Below are 14124 nucleotides of genomic sequence, written 5' to 3'. Positions count from 1 at the left end.
CTACATTTGCCGTGATTGGGGCTTCTGTGCATTATGTGTGTGGTAAGCTCAGTCAGACAATTTCAGGACAATGTATACATTAATCAGAATAACCAATATATATATAATGTGGCCCAAATTATGTATGGCATTGAATAACTTCTTGAGTTAAGCGTAAACTGACGTCCGGGCCAGCGAAAAATTTAGTTGGGACGAAATTAGCCCAAAAACACTGTCTTATTGGGATACATGTACATTCAAAAATGCCTGTGTCGGTCAGAGCTGCTTCTGCTGTTTTTTTAGTGCCGCCGCAGCCTGAAATGTGCAATGGTGGCCAGCCATCAAAGCTCGTTAGACGATGTCTACTACTGGAAACCACGATATATACAATGTTGGGATGCCACCAAAGCTGATGGGACAATTTTGACCAATCCATATCAAGACATATTCCATGTTGACAAGCCATCCATATTGGCAGAATATTATTGCCCAACCTATGTCATTAGAGTGCAATGCTGGCTAGCCATCATACTTCATCGAAAAATATAATGTAAACATATGTAAACATTGTTAGCAGGCCGCCATGACAGGCGGGTCACTATTGACCAATATATGTCAAGATTTATTTATGCTGACAAGACAACCATAATGACCGGACAATATTAACTAATTTATGACATTATGTGTGCAATGCTGGCCAGCCATCAAAGCTCATTAGACAATATTGACCACTATGTTAGGATGCCACCAGAGCTGATGGGGCAATATTGACCAATGTATGCCAAGATATATAAACTGTTGACAAGACAATCATAATGGCTGGACAGTAATCACCAAGCTATGCCATGATATGTGCAATGCTGTCTAGCAATCACAGTCCATTGAGCAATATTGACCACTATAAGCCGATTGCTGGCAGGCCACCATTACTCTCATAAGAATATTGACCAATTCATGTCAATATATAGACGAGACAGCCATATTGGCAGAACATTATTGCCCAACCTATGCCATGATATATGCAATGCTGGCCAGCCATGAAGGCTCATTAGACAATATCGACCAGTAGAAACCAAGATATTACAATGTTAGGAAGCCGACAAAGTTGGTTGGATATTATTGACCTCTGTATGCCTAGATACATTTAATATTGAGAAGCCGTTGTTATTGACCGGACAATATTTACCAGGTTATACTATGGTGTAGAAGATATCGGGAGAACATTGCAGCTGGATGGCCAATACTGACCAGGTTGTATCATTGTGTATACAATAATAGCAAGCTGTTCAATATGCATGGGCATTAGTGACCGCTCTTAGCCTGTTGAATTCCAATAACGGATATGGACGAAGTTCACTGGGCCAACAATGGTTATGTTATAGCGTGGCTGCGCATTATTGGTAGCTCCTTGGCACCATTGGGCCACGTGTGGGCCAGTAATCCCCAATCAATCCCCATTGTTGGGACGATGGCTAGTGCTGCCTGGGTTAGGTCTCTCAAGGTCAGACGTGGCACTTCCCAGGCCTGTTTAATTTCTATGGTACCCGTGACGATTACCTGAGTTAACAATTTTTCATTGCTAATTCGATATCGCGTAGGCATTGCAGAAAATAGTATTCAAAATGTTCTATGTGACCACTGGAAATGATAAATTGCAGGTAATTGTCACGGGTACCACGGAATGTAAATAGGCTATAGAAAAGCAGGCATTGCTCTTAAAAGAATAAATTTCTAAACCTGACATATATTATAGACAAGTTTGAGATGCATAGCCTGTCTATGAACATATGTACTAATGTTGAGGCTTCATTTTAATCCTAATAAAGGTATAGAAAATATTAATTGCTTTATAAACCAGTGCACAAGTATAGGTAATGATCAGATTATATGTGCATGTATTGAGCTGCAGAAAGGGCAGAGTGACAACAATTCTGGAGGACAGCAATAAAACATAAAAACTGAGGGAAGCAAATGTTTCCAGACTGCACTTTTCCTGACAATTTATGCCACATCCACGATGCTTTGTACTTTCATGATAAGTTTTGAAGGCAGCTGTTGCTGAATAATGGCATGCATGCACTTCGGTACAACTACAGATGTGGTTTTGCCAACTCATACAACATATAGATGCACACACAAAATAGGTTTTACTGTTTATTCAATGTGTAGCTTTTATACAGAGATATGACAGCCATCTGATGCTGTAAATAAGAAAAGAAAAACAAATATTTTTCAGAAATTCGAAATAAAAGAGAGACGCAGATAATTTCCCGTTCGCCAGCATCGTGTCTGGCCTTCCCCTTCGAGTCGTTCACCTTGAATGTTCCGCAAGTATAACCTAGAAGAAAACACAAGTTTAAGAATTTATCACAATATTATCAGCAACATAGCACTATAAAAAAGCTCCTTGAAAAAGGAATGTTACAAGTTCCTTTCGGCGCAAAACCAAAGCAGTGCAGAATTAACGACCACTGTTTATAACACTCCTAGCCTCAGTGAGGATGCCTCAAGTACAGCTTGCCTTACTTGATGCATTACTAAGATGCATAACTAAGAGCCTTTACGAGGCCTCCCATGAAGCACCTTTCTGAAATGCTTCCTTCGCTCCTTTGCCTCAGCGCATGTTCTACTTCAAAACTTTCCTTGCCTCACCGGGTACTAAAAGAGAACTTTTAATCTTCCATACCCGCCACCCAAACTTGCTTTGACGTGAAGGATTTGCCTTATCCCTTAAATACATAAAAGCCGACAGGAAGCATGTCGGCCCTGACAAGTTATAATAATAATAATAATAATAATAATAATTTATTTTTCCTTCAATATAAGAAAAGGAAAGGAACAGCCGCTAAAAAGCTGCTTCGAAAAGCAGCTTGACGGGGCCGCTGCCCCCTGCACGAGACGGCATTTCAAAGCTGAGAATTCATGCCCACACAGTGAATAAACAATTAGACTACAAAAAAGCACAAGGTAAGTTGGGAAAAATACGCGAAAATAACACAGACAGAACACCTAATTCAAAAAATGCATTCATAGGAACATTTTCGGGAATTAATTTAATGGGAGGAAGAGAGAAATCTTGACCACTATTAGGAAAATATTGACTTAATTTGGTAGGAAGCCTGAAGCGAAGCATCTGCCTGCCATAGTTCGTCCGGCACGCTGTAACGCGCCAATGCTCCGGGTTACGGGTGTCGTAAGTTTGTCGTATGTGTCGTAGGTTGTTACAAGTTTACTATTTCTGTATCAACTTCATAAGCAACGTGAGTTTATGGTGCTCACTGGGGATCAAATAACGGCAAGTTACAAATTAATTCATACATCGACAGCATTTTAAAACAGTTGTCAATGTGCTCTCTAAGCCGTTTTACGCACCGCTGTATTCGTTCTACCATTTATACCACAGTGAGTCACAGATGTTGTAGCTATTGACCCAATCCTGGCCTTTACTAAGTCCAAACACACGCCCAAGGACGTGAGAAATAAATGATCATTAGGCATCTCCCTATATGTCCTACATAATTTACGTCTCAATATTCTGAACCAGTGTCGGCGTTAAAGAAGAAGTCTCCTTGTTGAAACGTTGGCTTAGCTTGTGAAATGAAGCTCCCCCTCAACCCATCTTCAGTTGTCTCTTATAGCAAAATATTAGTGCTTCACAGTACCCTTATGCATTATAAGCACTGGAAATATTTCTTATATAAGCAGCCTGCCTGACCTATTTAAATTTGACATTCCATAATTATTGCTTTTTTTTTAAATAAACTAAAAAAACTTAGCTTTCCATATATTTCATCTGATAATATGAAAGCTTCATTGCAGGCAAAAAGCCTCGAGACTTTAAAAACATGAATGAAGAAAAAATACACCACAATGCAAAAGCTAAGGCCATAAGCAAACTAGAATAATAATAATAATAATAATAATAACAATAATTGGTTCACAGGAAGGGAAAGGTGCAGTATCTCTCACACTTGCTATGTGAACACCTTGAACCGCACCGTAAAGGAAGGGATGAAGGTGGGAGTGAAAGTAGAAAGAGAATGGGGGGCCGTAGTGTAGGGCTACGGAGTAATTTCGACCACCTGGGGATTTTTGACGTGCGCTGACATCGCACAGCACACGGACTCCACTTCGTTTCGCCTCCATCGAAACGCAGCCGCCGTGGTCGGGTTCGAACCCAACTCCAGCGCATCTTACCACTGCACCACCCCGGCGGGGCCAAACTAGAAATACGTAAATAGGAAAAATGACGGCAATCAATTGCAGGGATTTTTAACTGTGTTTGTCTGGGTTTCTAAATAAATTCTTGAACGATGCGACCTCGCGTGCTATAATTTTACCTGCCAAATTTACTTGGCAGGCTGCTCAACATTGTATACAGAGCCCACTTATGCAATGCTTCAAATACGTTTTTTTTTTGTTCACCTCACGTTCCTAGATTTCTATGCGGCTTGAATAAGGAGCTTCATATGAATTTCAACATCCACCGATGGCTTTGTACAAGAAATCGTGAGGTGCAATAATAAATGCATGCACAAACATATGAAAGAGCTCAATGAATCAGGTTGCATTTATGCATCAATGGTCCGAAGAAAATAGTTGGTCACGAAGCACTACTTTATATGCTATTTTATAAGCAGGAGAGCCTCGTAGGAGAGATGGCAGAATAAAGATTACGGTTAGAACTAAGACAGCTCGCAGCAAAATGCTCATACCAATTGTTTACATATTTCAGCCGTTTTGCATCGTAGTTGTGAGTTTAGATGCATGTACAAATCTGGGAGCTCAGATGCGCGTGATACAGATCAACAGCGCCACATCTTATCTAAATGCCGATTGGTGCTGTATAAAACCATGGGATATCATCGGTTTTGGGCCAAGGCTTGACTACGTAGCTTTGATTTCACGGCATGTAAGGCCACATAAGACATATTCGAAGATCGCAACCACGAACACAAAACTGCCACAAATGCACGCAAGATTTTGCTCCGGTTTCCATGACTGATTAAGCATCCGAACAACCTAATGCGCTGCTCTATACCAGAAACAAGATAATAACCTTATGTTATATAGCTAAATATATCATTCTCCTGATGCAAGTACTTTTCTCAAACACGTTTATATCTGCTACATTATATCTTGCCTAAGCGCGAACCGCTTCTCATAATATTACTTCTGCGTGAATATCTGCTACATGAGCTGCCCCACCTTCAAAAAATGCGTAAATAAATACATCTTAAGTAGGATATCAGTATACTGAGGCTACAAAAATTATACGCAAGAAATACTAATAGCGAACAATCATAAGTATATATCTGCATAACTAAGAAAAGCGCGCCTGGAATTTTCAGGATAGAGAATGTTATAGTTTGAATAAATATGCAAGAGCGCTCACCGAGGATTTTCACAAAACATTGAAAAAAATCTATTATACATGGCGCTCTGTTTCCACTTTAGATACCTACTCTCAGAACTTGTCTTTATGTGTTTCCTCTTTCTACCCTCAAGTAGACACTTTGGTCACGTACAGTACTCACGGATTGAAATAGGACACTCGGAGCGCGTGGCCGTCGCTGCATGCAAGGCAGTGTGGTAAACAACAGGCCGGCTTATTGGCGACCGGAAGGAGCAGTTCTGCTTTTTAGATGTTCTCCCCCTCGCGCTATACCACAATGCAGCACCTTGGTTCCATGAGCATCCACGGGCGGCGCTGCATGCAGCGACGGCCACGCGCTCCGAGTGTCCTATTTCAATCCGTGAGTACTGTACATATTCGCTCGAATGAAAGGAACAGCTCAAACGGACGGGACGGGTAGAAAGGCGAGACACACACACACACGTCTCGTCCGTTTGAGCTGTTCCTTCCTTGCATTCAACATGAACCAGCCCGACAAAGCCCTCTTCTTGAGTACAGTGGTGAGCAGCTTTGTCTACCCTTATGGAAATCCCATATCTTCTTCAGATATGGAACATATGCTGCCAGATACAAATATATAAGGCAGCAAATAAGACCTTATCTGGGCCAGATAAGGTCATATATGCGCAATATGTTGCCCTTATATGGCTCAGATTTGGCCATATCATGCAACATATAATCCATATCTGAACGGGTAACGGGACCTTATATTGCTTGATCAGGGGCATATATGGTATCCTCGCGACCTTATGTGGCCTGATAAAGGGCATATATGGCATCGTCATGACCTTATATAGACAGATCAGGGCCATATGCCTGGCATCAACAGGACTTTATATAACCTCATCGGGGCCTTAATTATGTAGGCGCCATAGTGATTGTATATTCGCAATATATGGCTTTCGTCTGTCTTCTGCAAATATTCAATATTCGCATCATGTGGTCGACCTTCAATTTTTCTGCACTCAACATGGCCTGCATGCTTAGTGTTAATTGTATTCAATTTAGAAAATAGCTACTACTCCTAACATTTCAAATATGCAGATTTCGCTGCACTGTAATTATTACGCCATGTGTTCCTTAATGCAGGAGAGCGCTGGGCTATGGCTACATGCTCCTCTTTCCGTCTACTAACTCGCGTTTTCATTTAAAATGCGGCGGCAGTCCGGTGCACAGACGCATGGTCGGTTAAGTTGAGCAATTCAAAATATCGAGAAAATGATGGCAGTTCAGTATACGGCCCCCTCCGAGCTGTCTAGACGGTTACTCACCCTCAGAGACAGCTGGCGGTGGCTGTGTGGAGGGCCGCACTGGCTAGACAGTGACTCCTCCTCTCCCGCGCTCCCCTCTTCCCTCTTAAACAGCGGCGGCTGCGTCGCTGGCTCGCATTTCATCTCTCCTCCTCGCTGCCACGCTCTATACCGCGTAGGCCGTGAGCTCTCCGTTTTGCGTGTGCTTGCTTCTTTCCCCTCCCCTTTCAACTCCGTGCGCCTAAGCACTTGTCTCGTTCCTTTCGCGGTGGCAGGCATCGGAGTTCGGTGCGGCTGGCGGGCGTGCTGCATGTTGTGTATGCTGGTGTGTGTGTGCCAGCGCCTGTTCGCTATTAGCGGTGTGAATGTAACAAAAATGCGACAGCAAACCTACAAGAGCTTTAGTCTGACTGTCGGCACAGAGGAAATTACTGTGTCCCACGGCGGGTGGAAGCTGCCTCCCCAGCCTTGGCAGCGCACCTGATGGTCGATAGAGCTTTTCGAGGCTTCTGCTCTGGGTGGCCCGGCCAAATCTTCACCATTGCGTCGGATCGCACCCTCATCGTGCCGCCTCATCTTCACGCCCGATCACCAAAACCGTGAGCGTGAGACTTCTTGTCGGGAACTAGCACTTGTCAGCCTCAGGATATTGTTCGCTTTATTATTTTGATGAAGAAATTTTCCAATCAGTAAATTGGATGGTAATTGCCAGTATGTGATATTTTCCCGTACATTTCGTTGCTAATTTGTCTTTCGCTCCAGCAATTTTAACAAATTTCAGTGGGTGGATAGGGTCCTTCGTTGTTTAATAATATTATTTGCACTACCTAAGTAGCTTCATGCTTGATTTGGTTTAGCGGCAGAGCTGTTGCTGTCATGACAAATGCCATCGGACATGCTTTTTTCTTTTTTCTCTCTCTTAATTTCAAAAGCAACCACGAGTTAGGCGCTTTCGCTCATTTTGCACTGCAGCCTTTGCTTAAGGTAACACCGGTACTTCCTGACAGCCTATATATACTTTGCTAAGGTTTAGGTATTATCAGCAGTCCCAGCAGTGTGTGTTTTATCGCCCTGCGGTTTAGCGGTACATTTTCCGAGTATCGACAAACATTTAAATTTCCTTTCAGTAGTCTAGTTCGATTATTAGCCGTTTATTTTATTTAGCTTCGCAAGTAAACCAGCTCAAACTAAAAGCATTTACTGGTTAAAGCTCTGTGTGTAAAAGAGTAGAATAAAAATGTAATATCTAATTTAATAGGTTAATGTCTTTCACTTTAGCTTCTCGTGTAGACATTATTCTGTTCAGATATTCCATTAGTTTGTCATAGTATCGCGCCTAAATCAGTAGAATCTCAATATTTACTAACGGATGAGCATGTCTTTGACCCTCGGTATGCACACGTAATTCAGGCCCGTCTTTGAGCGATTCCGTATAGGCAGGGAAAAAAGAAAACCTGTGGTTTCAAAGCTATTTTCCTGTAAGGTTTGAAATAAAATGGGAAATTCAGGTTTCCCTTGGCAAACTTGATTTAGCCTGCGTGTAGCTGGAATACTGAAATTGTCTTGTGTGTGTTGTAATAAAGTGTTATGTTTATATGCAGATATATAGATCTATAGTTCAAAACCTACATGCCATGCGGGCTAGATCTTTAAATCAGGAATTGGGTAGATAAGGCATATCTTATAGGATATGCCTTATCTGGTACTCGAAATCAGGAATTGGGCAGATATGCCTTATTTGGCCAAGATCTGTCCTAATATACCATATCTGCCCAATTCCTAATATACCTGATCTGGATTTTTTTTATAAGTTCAGATATGGCATTTCCGTAAGGGTAGAGCGCTCCGACGGCGCAGTGCAGAGTACGTCAGCGACATCTAACGTTAGGTTCTGGGTTTGAGTTATGTGTCTTGTGCGCATTCGCGGCAAATCAAAAGTATGCCTGCTCACCGCTTCCTTCTGCAGCCACTCCCTTGCGATTACCTTTTCTGCCGTTAGGGCCGCGCTGCCTGCATTTGTGAGACTGTAACGGTCGCCAGCGCGCCGCGATGACGCAGTGCTCCTCAAGTGTATCAAAACGGCCAGATAAGCAAGCGCGAGCAAAAGCGGATTAACGCGCGTTCCTGCATACGCAGCACTCGCAGCCCTGGGGATTTTCCCTTTGAGGATTCTACAAGGCATATGTACGATGGTAGCAAAGGCTTCATAAAAGCCCATACGTACCAAAACATGGCGGCTCATGGGCGCCAGCGACCAATGAAAATTGGGAGGCCATGACGTCAGATGACGTCACGCATACGTTCACTTTTGCGCGAATTATATTTTTTTTTAAACGCCACGTTGCATTGACGAGCCTGCATCTTTTGAAGGTTGTTGCCTTTCAGCGCGCGCCAACCTTTGCCATCTAAAAGAACTCGAGTTTCTGTTGTTTACGAACTTTTTTATAAGCAGTTGCCCCAGCAGAATGAAAGTGGTTGGCAAAGGTAGCGACATTGAAAGGCATGCATTGAAAGGCATGAGACCACGCATGCAAATTCATAATACAAATACTGCTGCAAGTCATGCAAGTACTTTGGCCATTTACTTTGTCCCTCAGCACAGTAAGGTGCGGTCCAGAAACATTGGTGCAACGGGGCAGTCGTGCCCAGTTCGCAACAGAGTGTACCAAGTGAACAAATGTGGTTTTCATATCCATGGTTTATTCCATCACGCAAAAAATACAGCAAAAAATAACAACAATAAAAATACATGTCGCAGACAGCACAAACAGTAGCGCTGTTTAAGTGGGCTAATCATCTCAATGATTACAGCCGAGGCATAGAAAAGGTTTGAAGTGCCTGCCACAGAAAGAAACATGCATGTACAGAAAACAAAGCTATGACAGCTGCAGTTGAAATAAAAATGCCATTAATTAGTAGGTGCATCAAAACATACGTGAAGCACAGAGGACTGGGATCACTCTTCACATTTAATTGCTTCGGCAGAAAGTATACAGCAGTTTTCAAGGCACTTTCAAGGTTGCACCAGTCCAGACAGCTTTAGCATCAACAAACGTGCTTAACACAGGAGCATTAGAGCATACATTGAGTGTGTGCAACCTCCAGATCTGCTCACCGGTGAAAGTCAGCCGGGAAGCGGTAAGACACCGACGCCTGAGTCCACGCTGTCGGAACGTGCCACAGAGCATCCTCATTTTGTGCGGGCTCATCGTGCGATAAGACACTAAGCGCAATACAATGCTGCAAAAAGACTTCGAACTGCCCGCACCACAAAGGGGACGAAAGCAAAAAAACACTGCTGCAGGGGATATTAAATCTTACCAAACGGCGACAGAGCAGCGACCAGCAAGGACGTCGAAATCTTCGCAAAAGGGACATTTTAAGACTTGCGAACTAAATTACGCTGACCGATGCAACATCAAGGGGGTGGGGCGATAAGAGTGTTACAAGATTTAAAAAAAATAGGAATGTGTTTAGAAAATACCTTACCTCATTCACAAGCGAAGTTATCAAAATGCCTATTCTTTTTATGTTGATATATACTGTTTAATTTGTAGTAGTATAATTTCTTAATCTGAGTGGTTGGCCCCCCAACCTCCCAGGCAGCACCAGCCGTCGGCCCAATATTGGGGATTGATTGGGGATTACTGGCCCACAAGTGGCCCAATGGTGCCAATGAGCTACCAATAATGTGCAGCCATGCTATAACATAAGCATTAATGGCCCAGTGAACTTCACCCATATTCGTTATTGGCATTCAACCGGCTAACAGCGGTCAATAATGCCCACGCATATTGAACCGCTTGCCATTATTGTATACACAATGAGACAACCTGGTCATTATTGGCCAACTAGCTACAATGGTTTGCCAATATCTCCCGCACCATGGTATAACCTGGTACATATTGTCCGGTCAATAACAACGGCTTCTCAATATTGAATATATCTAGGCATACAGTGGTCAATAATGTCCAACCAACTTTGGCGGCTTCCTAACATTGTAATATCTTGGTTTCTGCTGGTCGATATTGTGTAATGAGCCTTGATGGCTGGCTAGCATTGCTCATATCATGGCATAGGTTGGGCAATAATGTTTTGCCAATATCGCTGTCTTGTCAAGATTGAATATATATTGGCATGCATTGGTCAATATTGTTCTGACAGTCATGGTGGCCTGCCAACAATGTATACAGATCGGCTTATAGTGGTCAATATTGTTTGGTGGACTGTGATGGCTAACCAGCATTAGACATATCATGGCATAGCTTGGTTAATATTGTCCGGCCATTATGGTTGTCTTGATAGCATTGAATATATTTTGGCATGCATTGGTCAATATCGCCCCACCAGCTTTGGTGGCATACCAACATTGCATATATCTTGGTTTATAGTGGTCAATATTGTCTAATGAGCTCTGATGGCTGGCCAGCATTGCACATATAATGGGATAAACTGGTTAATATTGTCCGGCCATTATGGTTGTCTTGTCAGCTATAAATAAATCTTGGCGTATATTGGTCAAGAGTGACCCGCCTGTCATGGCGGCCTGCCAACAATGTATACATATTGCATTTTATTGTAGAATATTGTTCGATGGACTGGGATGGCTAGCCAGCATTGCACCCTAATGGCATAGGTTGGGCAATAATGTTCTGCCATATGGATGGCTTGTCAACATGGAATATATCTTGACATCAATTGGTCAATATTGTCCCATCAGAATTGGTGGCATCCCAATATTGTATATATTGTGGTTTCTAGTAGTCAATATTGTCTAACGAGCTTTGGTGGCTTGTCACCATTGCACATTTCAGGCTGCGGCGGCGCTCAAAAAACTGTAGAAGCAGCTCTGACCGACACAGACATTTTTCAATGTGCATGTATCCCAATGTGACAGTGTTTTTGGGCTAATTTCGTCCCAACTAAATTTTTTGCTGGCCTGGACTTCAGTTTACGTTCAACTATAGAAGATATTTATACGCCATACATAATTTGGGCTACCATATATATAACGTTTTTTGGGATTAATGTACAGATTGTCTTAAAATTGTTTGACTGAGCTGACCACACAAAATGCACTGAAGCACCCATCACGGAAAATGTAGGATATATTTTTCTGAATATACTTTTCGTGATTTACTAATTGTTGCGGATGACCTGCGATTATATTTGACGATTTTGGTAGAGTACTCTTTTATTTACGATTTTAGTCACGATTAATTGTTATGTAAAATTCTGCATATAATATCTTCGACACAATTCCTGCAGACTAGAGGGCCGGATGTCGATCACGCGTGGACGTAGCTAACACAGATAGTGTTCCAAACTTTAGCCAAAAGTTGAAAAAATTCTGACAGCATGTGGAATCTGCACTGCAGAAATTTGCGAAGGCGAGATTAATGATGCTGCACACGGTGCATCACGTATCATTATCGTTATCAACTAAATGCAGCGTCATTACCATTGATACTGTCATCATTGTCATTATCACTAATTGCGGCGTCTTTCTCGTCGCTATCATCACGGTAGACAAGGAGAATTATTTATGCTGCTTGTTTCTCGATCAAGGGTTTAGCGCAGTTGGTTAAAGCGCTAGCTAGGCTAGGAGTCCGATTCCCGGTGGAGACGATTTGTTTTTCTGATCTCGTCAAACCAGGATGATTGAAAGTGATAGACACATCAGTGCGCAGATCCTGAACACATCTCGGCAACAACTCTCGCGCATGGAATTTCGTTCCATGGGCCTATATATACGCATACGAGTGCACAAGCATACGCACACGCTCGAGCACACATCTGACAAGCAAACGTTTAAAAGACGCGTGTCCGCGAAAAAACTCCTACGCAGTCAAGAAACGTAAGGTACTCAAATGCAAAGAACACAACAGAACGTGTGGGTCGCTTGAACAAACACCGGTGGCTACGTTTGGATAGTAAACGCAGAAACGATCGAATATATCCGGTGAATCCACATCCTGTAAACGTTTGTCTATGATTGGAAACACGCACGCGTAGCATCATTATTTCCGCCTTTTTTTACGCGTTACAAAGAAACCCTACATAGTGGAATTGAACGGCGGCGCAACACGGAAACGGACACAGACAAGAAGGGGACACCACATGCGCACTGCGCATGTGGTGTCCCCTTCTTGTCTGTGTCCGTTTCCGTGTTGCGCCGCCGTTCAATTCCATCATGCACCAACTCGCCCCCCAGGCAGTTATTCTGAAACCCTACATATGTTCAAGCGATAGCAGAGGTGGGAGAGATCGATCGTGCTAGCCAATCAAACACTCACTGCATGATTCGCCATTACTCTAGCTGTTTCCGGCATTCAGCATCAGCACCGACTATACCATGCCTCAGTACTATCTGTTCTTATAGACAGATATGTTGGGCTGCTTTCAAGGCCTTCGAGTTCTAATATCTACTAAACACAAATTTGCATCTTATTCCTGTACTCTTTAGCTCTGCTGTGGGCTTCAGCAACAGACAGATAAAGACTGAACGACTTTGGCCATCGTTGTAGCAGCGCATAAACTATTTCAGCTCAAAGAAAAAATACAAGCAACATATATTCTACGCCATGTCTAGCTAATTCACTTGACAAGAAAAGAAATCTGAACTGTACTGGAATGGTTCGTATTTTAATGTGACGTAAATCGCACACTGCCGAAACGTTGTGTGCATGTGGAAGATAATAAAAAAAAATCAACAGCACTACATGTGGCAAGGCAAACGAAAAAAATAAAAATTTAAAACAATTACCTGCAGTGCAATGAATGCGCGCTCATGTGTCGCCAGCATATACGGTAACGAAATTGAAATTGCATATTAACGATGCTCTCTATGGAAGTTATTTTTGTTCATAAGCTGCAATACATGGCTCATAATGATGCATTTGATTATAGTTTTTGACAGCGTTCTTCTAAGCACTCATCAGAAACTATTCTTCAGGCATTCTATGCCTTATTATCCAACCATATAATCACCGCACCGAAGGCGTTTCCCTGCAGAGAACTAAACAATTCTATCCCATCGTGTCAACCAGGTAGCTAATGGCAATTCATATATATTAAAAGTAATGCGAGTGCGTTATTTAGATAGTTTTGGGGAATTTTTAGAGAACTCTACTCTCGAAGAATTTAGCACATGATTGAGAATTAGCTTTCCTCTCTGTAATATTCTGCCGCTTTGACAAGCGCAGCTTCCGCAGGCTGAAAGATGATTTTACCGCGCAAGCTTCTGAGGACTACACCTTGTCCAAAGTTCGTAGATATAGTTTCAATGTTGACCCTTGCTTTCTTTCTATTCTTTCTTTATTGCCAATTTAGTTCTTCAGATCTTAGCTCGTCGAGTATTTTGTATTTCTTGCTGCTTTATATGCCCACGCTTAGTTCTGTGCGGATTTTTTCTTGCTCTAAATGTTGACCTGATTTGAAAAAAAAAATTAATAACATGGGAATTTTAACCTTGAAGTA

This window comes from Amblyomma maculatum, chromosome 9 (genome assembly GCF_055883805.1).
Source record: "Amblyomma maculatum isolate TAMU_Amacu chromosome 9, ASM5588380v1, whole genome shotgun sequence".
Lineage (NCBI taxonomy): Eukaryota > Metazoa > Arthropoda > Arachnida > Ixodida > Ixodidae > Amblyomma > Amblyomma maculatum.
Note: the sequence above shows the minus strand (reverse complement) of the source record.